At 45.3% G+C, this 13,119-nt stretch overlaps 1 protein-coding gene across 2 annotated transcripts in view; it reads right to left on the bottom strand.

Annotated features, from left to right (window-relative positions):
• LOC114873201 (phosrestin-2-like) overlaps window positions 1-13,119 on the bottom strand; it is a 111,833-nt gene that overhangs the window by 26,703 nt on the left and 72,011 nt on the right. The window lies entirely within an intron of this gene.

The following is a 13,119-nucleotide window of genomic DNA, read 5'->3' as shown; positions in this document are numbered from 1 at the left end:
ATTGGAGGCACAGGCGGAATCAGCCGATCCTTGTCGCAGATGCTGAAGCAAACCTCGAAACTCGATGTCCTCGCGTTGTACGACGTGGCTTCGTTGAATAAAAGATTTACATCGATACCGAACCGCCTGCATAATCTGAACATCGGTGAACCGATTAATTCCGAGGTAAGAATTTTCCCAGATAATTTGGAAATGAGCTGCTACTTAAACGCGATCGCTTTAATTAGAAATCGACGCTGTTTTCGATGTTGGAAACATCACAATCGAGTAGAGGCAACATCGAACCGGTAAGAATTATCCAAACTTCTGGTCACAAGTGTAATTATAATTAAATAAAAATATGTTTCGCGTAAATAGATTGAAACCCAAGAACTAATTGAAAACCTACGTCGTCTACCCCTCGCCGAAGAGAGTGCAGCAGAGCAAATAATGAAAACCGACAGAATGGGATCGCAGGTAAGAAATTTGCATTATTTAAAGAATTAAAATCGCGAAATAACACGATGACTGACATAATTTAGAGTCATGTGTGCGGTCGTTTAATTCTTTGCTCTGAATTCGATATTTTATTGATTCCAATCGTCTGGAAATAGCGTGTTTGATAAAGTAATACGTGACAGAGTGCCTAGTCGATGACGATAATAGGATGAGGAGGAGGATAGGGATGAGAATATGCTTTTTATATTTAGAAGATTTGCATTTCGAGTGACAGACTGGCACATTCGAGTTTAATTGTTCCACAAAAAGCTAACAAGCATCCGTTCGCAAAGGGTTAAACGAATATCGATAGAATTTTTCAACGTTTCATTAAGATTTTTAACGATAATGCCCCTTGTTCCTCGAGAAATTTACGACGAGAGACGATGGACAGGCTTCGAGCACTCTTAAAGCCTCCAAAACTTCCATGAAAATGTACCCTTTAAAATCACTCTTATTTCCTCTATCTCCTCCTCCTTTGGAAAAACCGATCGTTCACCTTGAAATCGTCTCTCCGTCTGTTCTCAGGGGCTCAAGAACGCGTACGCTATGAATCAACGAGGTCCTCGAGTTCTCGGTGAAATGGGACCTGATAACTTCCGGCCCAATAGCCGGATCGTTTCCGAACTTCGTAGACAGTTCCCAGATTTCATAAACCATCTATCGAAGGATCATTCTAAAATCCCAACCTCGTCTTACGCACGACGACAGTATTCGAATGTCGCTTTTCTATACGATGAAAAGTTTCCAATAAATAGAAACATGGAACAAGAGTCACATTTTATCAGACCAGTTTCCAGTATCGTTACCTCCAGCAAAGAGAGAACAGTTTCAACAGCGAAGAACAGTTTCATCACCGAGATTGTCGATAAAAGATGTTCTTCGAAGAAGAGAAAAAGCGAAATTGGTGAAAAGATTAATAAAATGATAGGTAAACACGTTGAGAAAGGGATTACAGCAAATGTCGATCATCATCGACTCTTGACAGCATCAAAGATCGATAACAAGAGGATTCGAGCAAAGAAAACTGAGCCGAAAATAAAGAATACATATTCCAGTAGTACGAAGTCAAAAAATTGGACCATTCCAGCCATTCTCTCTGACAAGAAACCGAAAATGTTGTACGGGTTGGTTCAACAGAGAAGAAGATCCCTATCATGGTTCTTCTACAAGTTTTTCGATGTGAAACCCGAAGACACCGCTAACGATGTTCAGAATATCAAATCCGGAAGCAGCAAGATCAATAAAATCAACTGTGTTCAGGATGAGAATTATTCTAAACAACTTCATCAAATAGAGAAGCTGAACGCTTCTACCTCTATCAGTGATTTCACTCCGCATACACAGAAAACAAGTTCCAATTCTCTGAGCATCAATGATAGCATCAATGATTCCAAATCTCAAGGATCAAACCTCGAAGTAACGGAAGACATAAGTGCGTCTAGCATCGAGGAATCGATGGAAGAGTCGGAAATAAACAGCGACTCGAACGATCAACCACAGCCAATGAAAGTATCCTCCAGGATCGCAGAGTTCCTGGAGAACTTAAGGACCAACAGACGTAAAGCAGGATCCTCTTCGAGTCTGACCTCCTACAACCTCGATTCTTTATTCGCAGTAGAGGAAGCTCCCCCTTTTTCGATCCTTTTCTCTTGCAAGGATTCCAAGGACTCCGGCTCCTGGCTGAAGAACAAAATTCGCAAATGCTGCGAGAAAAAACAACCACAAGATGATATCTGCAAAAAGAGTAGTTCTCGTAAAAAGTGCAAGAACGAATGTTCCCAACAAAAACAGGTGACGTGTAAACGAAGCGATCAGGATCGAGGTTCGAAGAAGTGTGGTTCAGGAGATGCTGAACCTTGTAAGACCCAGAAGAGAACTTCGTGTAAGAAACGGGATAAGGATTCTTGTAAGAAACAGGATAAGGATCCTTGCAAGAAGTACAGGCAACAGGACACATGTGGAAAATCGTCCAAACGAGAAGAGGGGGGCGATCCATGCAAGAAACTGTGGAATGAGGATCTTTATGGAAAATCTTGCAAGGAGGTCAGCAAGTCTAAGAAGGATGACAAGGATCCATGCAAGAAACTGTGGAATGAGGATCTTTATGGAAAATCTTGCAAGGAGGTCAGCAAGGAGGACCCTTGCAGCAAGTTTAGGAAGGATGACACTAAGGAGTCGCCGTGTAAGAAGACAAAGAAGGCTGCAGAAAGGAAAGAAAGCACTTCTAGCGAGGTTACTAAAAAGAAGGATGTCGATGCTGGACCGAAGAAAGCGATGATGAAGAAAGGAAAGAAGAAACAGGCTGAAAGTGAAAAGTGCCCTCCAGTGGTTCGAGCACCTGGCTGCTCAACGAGTGGTGGAAAATCGGATGGAAATCGAAAGTTTTCTACTGTTGCTTCAATTTAAATTTCAAACGACACCTCGAAAGATCGAGGGTTGCGGGTGAAGTACCTTTGTCCCCGAATTGTTTCATGAATGAAACTTATGGGGATAATTAGATTCCGCCGTTTTCCCGTAACTTTTGTGTCCACTCGTTTGAATTGATAAAATGGAATGGGAAATTTTGTGTAGTGCGAGTGAAACCTGTTGCGTCAATAAATGTGTTTCACTGGAGCAATGAAAAATCATTGAAGCAAATGAAAATGGTAGGAATAAGTAAAAAATTGTAGCTATTTATAAAATTGAAATTTTTGTAACGTCTTGTCCAATTGAAATAATATTATTTAAAATAAAGTACAATCTTGTTCCTCCAAACGAAATGACGTTTTAATAATAGGTCAATTATTTTTTAACACTTTAAGGATCAGATATTACAATGGGTGATCAAATTATTAGAGCTATGATATGAAAAATAGGTTTTTCGTGTTTCTGTAGAAATAGAGCCACAATTTTAAGGTTTTTATATTGTGTAACTTTTGATCAATAATTCTCCACTATTAATATACAAAAAAGTCTTTCGATGCATTTTAAAGAATTCATTTTGATTGCTTTATTCTTAGCCCATACTTCTATCAAACGTTCAATCAATTGATATTTATTACTAATAATAAATATTTCCACAAATTTTCGATGGGGTTGAAGTCCGAAGAATTTCTAGGCAATTCAATTGCTTTGTATTATGACTCTAATAATTTGATCAGCCACTGTAAATAATAAGCGAACGTATTTTTTGCGTCTTAATATCCTCTTTCAAACATAAAAAGAAAACGAAAAACAATGCGAGTCTGTTGGTTTCAATTGCAGCTGCAGCCAACATCGGGGTCCCTGAACAGGCACCAACATCAGAATGATAAGGTTTTCGAAGTAAGTTGCACAAATTATTTTCCATTCAGATAACTCGGCTGCCAAATGAAGGCATATTATCGAATCGTTCGCGAAATACTCGATGACGATGATCGAGCATCACGCGAGACCGAGACTCGTCCACGAGTCTTAAAAACAATTAATCACGAGACTCGTCGCTATGGCTCCACCTCCCTTCTGCCTCTTCCTCATCTCAAAATAATAAAAAAAAAAAAAAAAAAGAAATGATAACCGTGACGATACGAGCCGAACGTTAAGCAAAAAAAATAAACAACAAACCGTTCTAACAAAAAACAAAATAAAAAAAATAGCACACACACATACACGTATAGAAAAACGATCGAAAATATCGGATCATCCTCTCTCCCCGCAGAGGACGAACACTGGTCCGCTCGAAATGAAGGTAGCTAAGAAGCAAAGGAACAGGGGCCCTTTGTCGATGACCTCGAGCTCCGAAGGATCCATGATCCCGTCGACGATCGATCAAACGACCGATTGGATGTCAAGGTTCGTCGCGAGGAACGGCGGTATCCTCGCGACCAACGGCGACAGAACGCGAAACGACGATTATTTCCCACAAGGCGACGAGTTCGAAGAAGACTACGGCGGAGATAGTAACCAATTTACGGATATGCCCGGCGGAAGACCGTACCACGAAGAGGATTTGGAGTAAAGCGTCGAACAGTTAACGCGACACGTTTCGTCTAAAGTCTTAAGGATTATTCGTAACCTCTGAACTCGTTTAAAATCGTCCCCCCCAAAGATACATCAGCCACCAAACACTTCCACGAAAGAAGATCGTGGACACGATTTCGTCGCGGGTTTCGTCTTGCAAGGTGTTGAAGAGGACCGTTAGATTGTCCAATAAGTTGGTGATCATTTTCTTTTCTTTTCATTTCTTGCCTCGCATTCACGAAACGACAAAAGGCACGAACTTATTGGACAGGCTAATACCTTTCTTGCCTCATTTTCTCGAGCGTGGTCGAAATACGTCGGTGTAGGAGGGAGGTGGGCTAGGAGGACAAAGGCGAGAAAGAGCACGATATAAAGCATCGTCGTCTGATGTATATCCAGGGTGTGAGACAGAGGGAGCTACGTTTGGGCGAACCAGACTGCGGCGAGGATCCGCCGAATTGGCCGGACAAGAGTCCTTGTCATCCGCCAAAGGGTCCCTGTACGCCCATGGGGCCACCGGGTTATCCCCCGAAACCGAAGCCGGAAAAGAAGCCGTTCTGCGTAAAGTGTCCGCCCAAGAAACCGTGCAAGACGAGAAAATGTTGTTAAACGTTGTCGTCCGGTCGAGAGACAGAGGGTACGTGGAGATAGCGGCGTACCAGACTAGAAAGATTAAAACATCGATCAAACGTCTCTATTGTCTTCGTCGTAGGCCAAACACGAAGACAGAACGGAATCTTTGGGAAACCTTCTGAGATTTTCGAAGGCGACGCTTAGGAACTGCCTTCGAGCAAGGAGCCAATACTGTTTGGGATCATCTTTTGGAAATTATTCAGGAAACACTTGGAATTGGGCGTGTTCGTCGAGATTTTATAACCCAGGACTCGTCTCTGATAGAAACTTCAGCACCAGGTCTAATGTGGTCTGGTTATCGAACGAACTGACCAACTACATAAAGCAAGAACAAACGAGGTTTCTTCAAACGACCTCCAATCTGATGGGTAAAGGTAAGAAGAAGCCACCCTCGACGCGTCCGCCAAAGTCGCCAGGTTCGAGTAATCAAAGGAGAGGACCATGCAGACAGCCAAGCGAGCGTCAGAAACCCTGCCCTCCAATGGAAAAGTGTATCCCACCGGCACCACCTTGCTGTCGTCGACGACCAGTGAACCCCAAGTGTCCCGACCGTCCTCGACCACCTTGTCCACCACCGTGTCCCACTCCGTGTCCGAAACCACCGGAGAAGCCTCCACCGCCAAAAATATGCTACCGAAAGTGTCCTCCGCCACCGAAGCTGCCGAGACTTCCAAGACCTCCAAAGATTCCAGCCCCACCGCCACCTCCACCTCCGCCGAAGATACCTAAACCACCCAGGTGCCCTCCACCCTGTCCACCGCCTCCTGCACCGCCCCTGCCCAAGTGTCCGAGAGCTCCAAAGTGTCCCGAGTGTCCACCGCAAAAGGAATGTCCACCACCACCGCCTTGCGAACCCTGTCCTTGCCCGTTACCTTGTCCGCCGCCCTGTTGCCCACCACCGCCACCTTGTCCACCTTGCCCTCCGCCGATCCCCTGTCCCAAACCTCTACCTTGCCCACCTCCGCCTGCACCAAGAGCCTGCCCACCTTGTCCACCTTGCGCGGAATGTCCCGAGCCTCCACCCTGTCCGCCGCCACCACCCTGCTGCCCTTGTCCCTGTCCCAAACCACCACCTCCGTGTCCTTGCCCTAAACCCTGTCCACCTTGCAAGAAAGCAGCAAAGCCGACTAAATGCCCAGACGATGTTCCATCCTGTCCGAAGTGTCCCAAAAGGAAGCCAAAGAAAAGAAAGATGTCTACGTATCAGGCGATCTCTAGATTTCTTCCTCTAAGATATCAATATAGAAAGCTGCACGTATCTACGATGCTGTTGAAGAAATCGGACAAGTCCAGTTGCGAGAACGTGGGAGAGATATGCCACGATGAAAACACGAAAACCTGCGCGAAATCCTGCAGGAGGGATGACTGTGGCAAGAAGAGGCAAAAGTGCAGCGATCAATCGAAGAAAATGCAGAAAAAGAAATGGAAGAAGAAAAAGAAGAAGAAGAAGAAGAAGGAAGATTGCGTACAGACGTGTGTACCAATTGGAAAGTGTCATATCCCTCAGTTCACCAAACCAGCGAAGATGGAGTATGGACCGGCAAAGTGTCCCGCGCCGAAGTTTGCCCCACCGAAACCATGTCCAGAACCACCTGAGCAGGAGCCCTGCGTGGAAGTTCGAACTTTAGCGAAACCGAAGGAGATTTGCCCGCCTCTTCCTCTTCCTAAGCCACCTACGAAACCTGTAGTACTTTGTCCTTGTCCACCACCCCCGAAAATGCATCCTGGTCCGTGTCCTTGTTACGATACGAAGAAAGAGAAAAAGGAACAATCGAAGCCTGTGAAACCGTGTAACGTTAGAGAAAAGTATGTCTGTCCATTGGAGGCTCACTACTGTCCCCAGGATAAACAGGATTGCAAGAGGCAAAAACCTTGCAATCCCAGGAGATCGGAGAAGAAAAAGAAGAAGAAACCTTGAAGGTTGGTACAATTTTTAGGACTTTTAAGTTTCCATATTTCCATAATATGTTTTTCATGAACTCTTCAGGGCACGATAGAAGAGGAGGCTTGGGTACGGAACGAACCAATCGCAGAGAGGATTTCAGTTTTCAGCGAAGTCTAATCAGATAATGATATTCGGTCTCCTGGATCCAGTGGTGGTTTAATGATTTTCGGTCGACTCGTCTGCCAGCTGTTCGTTCGACGATTAAAAAATTCTATTGCTTCTTCATTTTCGAACTGATTCGAAGGATCTGAAGAACGAAACGCAAAAGGGTGGAGGAATCGACTGTTCGTGTGTATTCTTTGTCGCGTGTCTGACGCGGTGCTTTCGTCTTAAATTCGTCGAGTCTCATCACGTACATCCTCGAGGATCCTGAAGAAGGTGAAAAGCCGTGACAGAACGCGGCACCGTGTCGGGGGAAGCTCTGTTTTTCAGAATCACGAACGAGCCTCATCGGACACGCGACGCTCGATATACATTTGATTAATTTTTTTTATTTCTCTAAGAGTCCAAGTACTAAATTCGAGTAGACTTCGCGAATGGAAAACTGTCGATCCCTTTCTGCGTTTCTGCAGCATGGAAAATTAGCTCGGGAAATACGCACCATCATCGAGGCTCAATTTGAAAAATTCTTTTGTACAACCATAGCGAGACGAGAATTCCGTCGACGAAATTGAATAAATCTTTTACACATGCATCGCTTACGTCTCAACGATTGTTTATTAAACGAATTACCTAAAAGAAAAAGCTAAATCGAAACAATTTCGTAAGGTCGTCGCTCTTTCTGGCATGCGCGCGATCCGGAAACCATCAATCCGGAAGTTGATTCGACGAATTTGCGAGCGTTCGTGCCTGAGCAATAGAGAAGTCGCGGAAGGAGAAATCGCAATCGAAAGCGCTTCGTTACAATAATATCGACATTTATATACGAGGCAGCTCCGGTCGAAGGAAACGGTACAGAGGGTTAAGGGGGTGGGAAACGGTGTAGCAGGGCGAACGGGCTGTGGGGTTCTTATCATTTTATTATTGGGGTGAGCAGAGCCCTCCGTTCCAAGAACGACGCTTTACTTTTACCTTCTATTGTCTGTCCCCTCTCATAAAGGCTTAAGGGCCGTTTCCAAACGCTCCATTCGATTATCCTCCACGGATTTCACTTTTTCCTCCATTCGCAACGCTTCGTTACCCTCCTCGCTCGTTCACGGAAACGTCTAATCGACGGATCACTCTTATTACTGTCCTTTCCTGGAATTCTCTTATGGGAATGAATCTTAATTCTCCTATTTTGAAATACCCTCTATAAAAAGAAAATATATTCAGAGTGAGCTCGATTGGACATCCGTGAATGCAGTGGGTTGTTCTCGATTACTCTTGCGACGTCCCTTGAGCAAGGGTTACTTTTGCATCGGTCTGTACCAGGGCAGATATCGCGAGTATTATCACGGACGTTCACCGCGATTGGTCGGATTCGAGGGTGTCCTCTCTTTTTCCTGCCTTTCGTTCGACCAATAAGTGACGTTTCCCATTGGAGAAAGGGTCTGAAGGATGGGTAGATAGATAGAAGGAGGGAGGAAGAGAAGAGAAGACAAGGAAGCAGAGGGTGGCGTAGAGCGTGATCGGGAGAGGATGGTTTTGCGAGGGTGGTAGAGCTACGAGGGCAGAAAACTCGCCCCGGTGAAGAGAGTCGAACGGGTGGAACTGGCAGAGCTGCGGATGGAAACGAGCGGGATGGATAAACTTCGAAGCGACTGTCCCCGAGGCTGATGCATAATTCAGGAATCGTCACCGGCGAGGATATTGCCAATTTGGCGTCGATGAAAATACGATCGGATTTGTCGGCTACCCCAGAATGGCTCGTCCGACGTACATCCAGTGAATTTAACACCTTCGGCCAACGTGCCGCCGGCGTACCATGCGAAATTGCATCGCAGCCAATCGCCGGATCGCTCTGATATCATCCTCCTTCCTTTCACCCTGTTCCACGGTTTAATGGCTTCCTGTAGGCCCGCTTATCTAACTCTTAACGCCGTACCCTTTTCCTTCAGACAAACCGAGCGTCTACAGATATTTTCAGAACATCGATCAGGGCATTAGAAGAAATTAATATTTTTAATACGAAATTTTCCTTTATCCAATCCGGATCATCCTCTTCGTCATTCCGCGCGTGATTCTTCCTTCTTTTTTCACTGAAAGCGGCATTTCCATTTCCGAGAAACGCTTCTTTACATCCTCTGATACTGATCGATGGAAGATTATCGGTTTTTCATGCTTTCTGCGTGAAAATTTCTCGAGGGTGTGTCTCGCACGGTGCCAGAGGGGGATGGATCGTTGAACGTTCTTCGATTTTCCATGGATACAGGGACGTCGGTAGCCATGAAATATTTATGACGAAAGTCAGCCCGACTATAGCCGCGATCAAAAGAATACATTCGCTATCGATTCAATTTGTCAACTCCCCGTTAATTATCTTATTATACGATCCTCTTAACGCGCCGAAGCAACCCCGTCATGGATAGCTCATAAATTCTTGTCCATAGAATAAGCGAATCGAAGCTTTCCAGGATTATCGAGGGAGTATAACGTTTTCATATTTCAAACAACTACAGGAAATTATCAATGGAACAATCTGTCGGTACTGCAGAAACGAAGATCTATATCTGTTTTACCAACAGAAGCAAAAATATTCATAAATTTTCTTACTTAAAATCATTTCTTTTGTACCAATAATTATAATGAGAAGACGCTAATAATTTAATATCGTGGAATTGTTGAATAGAAAAATTTCAAAATATAGATCAGTCGGTAAAACAGAATGTACCAAAAGATCACGATGGAACTTTTATGCAATTTCTCGTATTGGAAATCGAATTGGAATCGACCGATGGTGAGTTGGAAAGGGCTGGTTGAGAAATTTATTCGTCGGACAGGGTGACTTGGCCAGCAGGCAGGAGAAGGCGGGAAGAGGCTAAGATTTATGGCGCCGGATACGCGAATACGGTGGAACTTCCTTGTATCCGGTTTGGCGAAAACTTTTCTCGACGTACGCCTGCCCCGTGCTTTCCCTTTTTTCCCTCTCGACCAACGCATCGCCCGAAGACGCGCGTTTTTATCCACGTCGATGCCGAATTTCCATCGGAATCAGCAAAAACTCCGATAACGAGTAAACGTTATGCTCCCTGTAACTGGTAGAAAAATATATCCGCGTTTCGTAAGAAGCGAGGCAAGGAATTTTTAAAAGCAATCTCAAACGTTGCTGGTCACCCTTTTCGGGGAAATAATCAAGCACTACATGGTTTTTAGTCCCAGGTGATTCGACGGGGTTCTCGAATCGTGGACATTTTTACTTCGATGCGAGGCCAACGCGAGGGAATTTCGAGGCAGGGAAAAGCGACGCGATCGGGCGGGAGGTTAAATTAGATTTCGTACTTCCGGGACGCTACAAGAACCTTAAAAGAGGAGGTAAGCGCGGACAAACGAGTGCTTCGGATGGTCCTCCGTTTTTCCTTTACTCCCAATCCTCTCGTAACCATTTCATCCCGCAAAAGGGATCTTTTAAGCTGCCTTTAAATTCTTCTATGCCACGAATTACATCTTTAATCATACGATTATATCGAATAAAAAAATGTTGAAATTGCGATGGTGCAGACGGGCTGGGTTTTCGAATGGTAAAAAAAAAAAAAAAATTGTGTTGCTTGGTCCAGGAGAGGTAGGGAAGTAATCGTCGATGCAACGGGTGGTGGATGGCGTGTAGGAGAAGAGAGAAGGCACGGTCGTGGTTCAGGGGTTGTACCGTGGGCACGAATCCCAGCCCATGCATACCAATCGAGCGGCAACCTAACAACGGTTAACCGCAGCCAGTCGACCCGGTGCTAATCAGAAAATCACGCTACCACGGAAACAACCCCCAACGGAGGGGTTCGCAGGCGAGAGGCTGCGAGAATCGGTTCGTTCTATCATAACGCGTATCTCCACCCCCTATACGAATCTTTCGCACCACCAACGAAAGCAACCAATACGTCTGCGTGCGGGTAAAACCACGGAAATCAAGTGGTCTCTCTTGGACGCTCGGGGGATTCGTCGAGTCCGTGGTTGACATCGCGCTAATTACGGGGTTAAATATCAAGGGGTTAACAGCAAGCCAACCGAGCCGGGCATCGATTATCGAAGTCTGATTTTCTGCTCAGCTTTGCACCGCTCGCGTAATCGTACGGACGGATAATAGCTTAAGGGTGGCTGATTGGCTCGAGGGCAAACTGTCTCCGGCAGATTACTACTTTCTCTCCGTCCTCTCGAGTCTGTGTTTCCAAACTTTTACTTTTTATCACTTTATTTGTTAAATCCATGTTAGAATTTTCTCACGGTAAAGTGATCATTCGGAAACTTCGTTTAATTTGTACAATTACAATTTCACGATCGGTAGCCTCGATAAGATGTCACTTACGACCCTTCGAATACGAGACTCGTATTTTCGCGACACTTGCGAGACAAGTGTTTCCATGGTGGCCAGTGTAGCACTCGTTTCCATTTCACTAGCCGATCGCATTAACCTTCGATCACACGTTTCAAGTTTCTTTCCCAACTCCCTTCGTCCCCCTGGCTTCCCACTAGGGATACAATAACGTGTCCAGTGTTTCGGAAGTCGAGTCCTTAAAATTTTCTTCGCGAGCGCACCTTTTCTTCGAGCGGACTGCCAAGTGAACGACTGAAACGCCGATCCCACGAGCATCGAGAAATCGACACTCGCATCGGTTACGTTTCGAGGGTGCGATCCCCTTCGCTTTTTCCAGCGCAGACTTGCTTCGAGAGCCTCCTCGACGGAGTAATACGTCTATGAGTAAAATGGATTTTCAGCTGATGAAAAGACTGGACTTGAATCGAGAGAATCGAGAGATAGATTGCTCGATCAAATTTTCAATCGGTAAAACAAATCCTGACCTTTCGTGTTACAAAATTGACTCGACACAATAAAAATTCGTAGGAAAAACGCGAGGAATCGCGATCGATCATTTGTATCAGAAAACAATTAAAATTGAAAAAGGCTGGGTTGACCGATGAGAGTTACGATTACATCGAATCCTTCGTGACAAGTCGCGGCCATTTTTCAGCGGTTGACTCCGCTTTGACAGCGTGCCACTCGTCGACCCTTCCCTTGTAACGCGCGTTACAAGAGGGAGGCAGGGGTTTACGTAACGACCACCCCGTCGATACACCGTATCGAGTATAAGCGCGACGAAGAGGTCAAGTTGGGGTGCTTCTCGCAACCCCTGCGACAGAGAAAGAGAGAGGAGTTGATTCGCGATAGCTCGTATGAATACGTGGCAAGAAGGTGGAGGGGTGAGAAAGAGAGATTGGAGGGTTACAATTTCCCATGGATAATGGCACTTTGATTACCCCGTGACGCCGTGCGTCCTGTCAAGTGGCACGCCACCCATAAATGGCCAACGTGGAATAAAAAAAACAGGACCGTGGACTTTGAAGAGTGTACGGGGTGCTCTTTCGAAATTGTTGCCTTATAAACGGACAGAAAAAAAAAATTATCTTGGAAAGAATAAAAATGTTAACCACCGACGGATTAGCATATCGAGCCGCGTTTGCAAACATGCGATTGCCAACTTTCATTGCGTACGATTGTTTCCTTCCGTTCCACTTTATTTCCTTCCCTCATGCGATTTCGAGGAATCGCTGCCACATAATCCAGCAATTTTCCACGAAACGCTAAAGATCCCGTCTGACTTTCATTATTACTTTTCACTTCTCCTCGACGCTTTACGATCACCCGGTACACGATCGCCCGTAGGGATCCGTCCGGTACTCGACCGTTAAATACACTATCGAGAAAGATTTTCATTCGATGAAGCTGGAGTGGCAGCGTTCTTTCAAAGGTCCTCGAACATGCAACTGGTAGCGAACGATTTGATGGCGCAACTCGAGTACGCCTTTTGTCGAGGGGGTTGGCCAGCGGTTTTCGTGTCGGCGATTAGAGTGCCGCTTGCAAATTCTCTGGGGCAAGAATTCATTGTTCCTCTGAGAACGCGGCTACGTCGAGTTCGACCGAACGTCAAATTCGATTAACTTCGACTGCATAGCAG

This window comes from Osmia bicornis, chromosome 12 (assembly GCF_907164935.1).
Source record: "Osmia bicornis bicornis chromosome 12, iOsmBic2.1, whole genome shotgun sequence".
NCBI classification, from domain to species: Eukaryota; Metazoa; Arthropoda; class Insecta; order Hymenoptera; family Megachilidae; genus Osmia; species Osmia bicornis.
The sequence above is the reverse complement of the archived record's forward strand: the minus strand, read 5'-3'. Positions and strand labels throughout refer to the sequence as shown.